Source organism: Otolemur garnettii, unplaced genomic scaffold (assembly GCF_000181295.1).
Source record: "Otolemur garnettii isolate 467f Iridium unplaced genomic scaffold, OtoGar3 scaffold00006, whole genome shotgun sequence".
Taxonomy (NCBI): domain Eukaryota; kingdom Metazoa; phylum Chordata; class Mammalia; order Primates; family Galagidae; genus Otolemur; species Otolemur garnettii.
In genome coordinates this window covers 3,792,005-3,796,107 of record NW_003852401.1, presented here as the reverse complement: position 1 = coordinate 3,796,107, position 4,103 = coordinate 3,792,005, and the positions used below count along the sequence as shown (strand labels likewise).

At 30.6% G+C, this 4,103-nt stretch overlaps 1 non-coding gene across 1 annotated transcript; it reads right to left on the bottom strand.

Moving 5' to 3' along the window:
- Positions 1-2,883: 2,883 nt before the first annotated feature.
- Positions 2,884-2,986, bottom strand: LOC111722988. The gene has a single exon (XR_002771611.1). It is a non-coding gene; the product is annotated as a U6 spliceosomal RNA (small nuclear RNA).
- Positions 2,987-4,103: the final 1,117 nt, after the last annotated feature.

Below are 4,103 nucleotides of genomic sequence, written 5' to 3'. Positions count from 1 at the left end.
TTGTTAGTAGAGATAACAAGATTGGTATGGAAAAATTATAAGCTAGACTTTTTTCCCAAAAATTCTTAAGAATTTTATACTGTACATGAACATTAATGTGATTTTTACCAAGAGATGTGATGGTCTCAACTGTGCCAAGAACAATTACATCCTATGGAAGAACTGAAAGATAATATTCAGTAATTCTGGATCTTCCCAAAGATGAAACCTCTTGATGAAACCTATTAAATTTGACCTTACAGCTAGTCTTGGGTACATTACAGGAATTCCAAATGAACATTATCAAACAACTTAATTTGTATTAAGCACATTGTGAAATGAACTAGAAGAATTAAGGAAAACAAGAGAAAATCCTCAATCAGATCTTATTCTTTGACATAAAAATGAAATTATTCTGAATTTTACCTACCCACACTCATTTGGTGTGAACTGTACTTTGCAAATACGACTGCTTAGTAAAAACTTACATTAACAGTAAAAAAAGTTTTTCGTTTTATATTTAAAAGAAATAAATACATGCATACTTACAAACTTTAGAAAACTGTTTTTTCAAAGCAAATTTTATGTAAAATATATGACATTCAATTCTTATAAGAAAATTATAACGAGGAAGCAAAAATGTTTAATTAAGACAGAACATTTAGCTAAAATATGAAAAATGAGTCTGTAATAAAGTTGTATTTTCTGTCAGTTGAAGATCATGGGTATAGTTTCAGTTGGAAGATGTTTCTATAAACCTAGTAATATACTTTTAACATCAATTTTCTTTATAACAATTCCCTATAAAAAATTGGACAGAAAATTAAGTATTATTGTGTATAGATACCAGATAGTTCTTCCAGAGGCAGTAAATACTGTAATATAGGTCATAGTGGTTTTAAAATATTTTATGAAAATAACAATCTATTATATGTGATTCCACTATGATATTTGACCATTGAACAAAAAATTCTTGATTTATTCCAAATCATAGACCTGCTTTAATTTTTTTTAATCTTTCAAGTTGTCACTAATTGGGCTGGAAACATTTTTCAAACTGAAATTCAATAAGAAATACAGAAATATTCATAATTATTCAAACATTTTGTCTAGGTAAAATTATGTTAAAGTATGTGATAATCTTGATTTTAAGGAAGTATCACTGATTTTGCCAAATGGCAAGCACTTTTCTAAGACATACAAATATTCTTATATTCATATTTTAATTGTTTTACTTAGTTTACAGATCATTAGTAAGGGCTTATCAGCAGATCCCGAGATGGAATAAATGATAAATAAATATTTCTTAGGAATTTGCCAAATTTACCAAATAAAACCATATCTCCATTCATGATTTTCTTTTTTAGTTAATATCATTTTTAATCAAAAAAGCATAATTGTTTACAGTTATATAGTACATAGTATATAGTAAATGCTTTTCAATTTTTTTTTCATTGTTTATTTTTCATAGTAGCAGGAAAACATATTCAACTATTTGATTTATACATTTTTGTCTCTGTTTTTCTCTACATTTTCATTTTTTGAGATTTATTGAGTATACTTGACAAAAATACTATATATTTAAGGGCATAATTTGATGTTTTGCTATTTATTTGGAAATAAATAACTAATTCACGTATCCATTATGTTGTGTATTTTCCTTTATGTGTGTGATAAAAACACTTAAGAGGTTTCCTTTTATCAAGTATATGATATGGTATTGTTAACTGTAGTTGCATTGCTGTACATTGGCTCTCCAGAACTTATTCATCTTATATAACTGAAACTTTTCACTCTTTGACCATCACCTCCCCATTTTCCCCTCCATTCAGCCCTTGGTTATACAGGGCATGAGAGTCTTTGTTTTTAGTCTTACCCCGGAATGGACTGCCCCTGGTTATCCATGTGGAACTTGTGTCCATAATAAATGGACAACAGTACACCCTCACTGAGTACCAATAATTAAACCAAGTACCAATAATGGTTCTTTATTTTGAAATAAACATAGGCGGTCAAACCTTTTTAGAATTTAGAACTCTGGGGTACCCCTGAATTCTGATCTGCAGCTCACTTTGTCTTTTTTGCTGCAAATTGGTTCTCCAACACACAGAGAGGGTCACCTTGTGTACCCCCATGACAGGACACAAGGATGATCCCACCAGCTTGTGTAATTCCTCTCTGGAAAGAAAGACTCAGGGAAGAGTTCACTGTTGGATGGGGGGGACCTAAGGTCATTTTTGCCAGGGAAATCTGGACTTTAGGAAATCAAAACAACAACCAGAGAATAAGGGCTCTGAGTAAGCAAGTTCTCTTGATCCTGAGAACTCTTCATGCCTTGGAAAGAAAAAAGTGTGGCCGAGGAGGAGAGGTGTGTGGAGGATGAGGAAGCTCCTGAGTCAGGACCAGGTTTCCTCTTGCCTTAGCCTCAGGGCAGTTCTTGTGGCAGGCATGCGGAACTAAAATTCACATTTCCAGATATCAAAGTAATTTACAATTTAGTATGGTTACTGTTGGAATATTTTGTAATCCCAGTATAATCTTTTCTGAAATAATAAGTAACTATTTGAAATGAAGTCATGAAAATAAAAGCATTTTAATACAAAGATTATAGCTATACAAATATAATTATTTTAATTGCTACTGTTCCTAGGCCACTTATTTGTGTCATTAATTTTTCTCTTTGAAATTATTTTCTGAATCAGAATTTTAGAAAAAAATTGCGATTTAAAGAGAACCAGATAGGAAATTCTCTAAGCTGCTCAATGGGAAGTTACAGTGTAGAATTTCTTATACGTAAGTAGGTCTTGAATGAAGGTAGGTTTTGGAGTAGAAAGAAATTAGGAATGATCTATTATTGCATTTAAAATATACATTTATTTTTAATTTTTTAAAATAAATTAATTTTAAAATATGGAATGTTTCACGAATTTGCATGTCATCATTAATGCAGGGGCCATGGTAATCTCTGCATTGTTCAAATTTTAGTACGTGTGCTGCCTAAGTGAACCCTAAAATGTAAATTTAAGTGGAAAGAATGGGTGTCCTGCGGAATGAAAGGTTTCAGCATTTTCAGGATAAATCCTGTACTCAACATTGCACTTCTCCTGCTCTGCTAGTTAGCCTTCCTCTTTTCTTTCCTACTTAACATTTACACCATGTAACTCTCAACCAGTTTGGTTTTCATGTATAGCTAATTATTTCATTTCATAATTGTGCTACCTTGCATTAAGATTTTTCTTTTCTGTGGTACAATTACTTGATTATACACTTATTCTTATATTTAAAATTTTGAGGTAATAAGTTTTATGGAAACCCAGCTGAGATATCCAGCCCACTCTGTGTGATATTTGGATCTTATTCTAGGCACATCTATAATAATCTCTTCAGAAAGTAGACTCTTTACTCCCACATGAGCAAAGTGTGGTAAATTTTTAATAACTTCCTTGGGGTTTTGATTTTTACTATGATGTTTTCAAAGATTACAGTATAATTTAGGAATAAAAAAAGTTATAGTTTTTACCAGTAAGTGAAAAATTATCATTACATTCTTTTGCCAGTCTTCTGAACTTTGATTTCCAAACTTATACATAGGTAAGCCTTTAAAACTACAGTTATGGAAGGCAAAATATTTTAACCTTGTTAAACCTCAACTATGTAAAAAAGATAATGGTAGTACTTACATGATAGTTTTGTGGTGAGGATTAAATAAAATTCTGGTCTCTGACATGTAGTAGAGTCTTGGCTGTGAGAAAGTATTTAATCCATTTTAGTTATTATCATTGTTAGATTGTGACTATAATTGTAGACACTGTTCTATATTGTCTATTAGACTGTTCATTAGTTAGCATGTCAGATACACGTGCAAACAAAACGATTTGGTCATTACATTGGATTATGCCAGTAGAGTAGTTGATTAAAATTGAAATTTAAGCAATAGTACCACTGATAGATTATTCAGTAATTTTCTCTTTTTATAAATGAAAAAATAGAGTCTAATCATTTGTCTCAATTCATGTAGACCTTACTACACATATACAATTCAAATTTGTAAGGTAATTTAAGATAATAAAACAGTAACACATCTGACTTTAAAACATTATAACTGAAATATCATTTACATATAA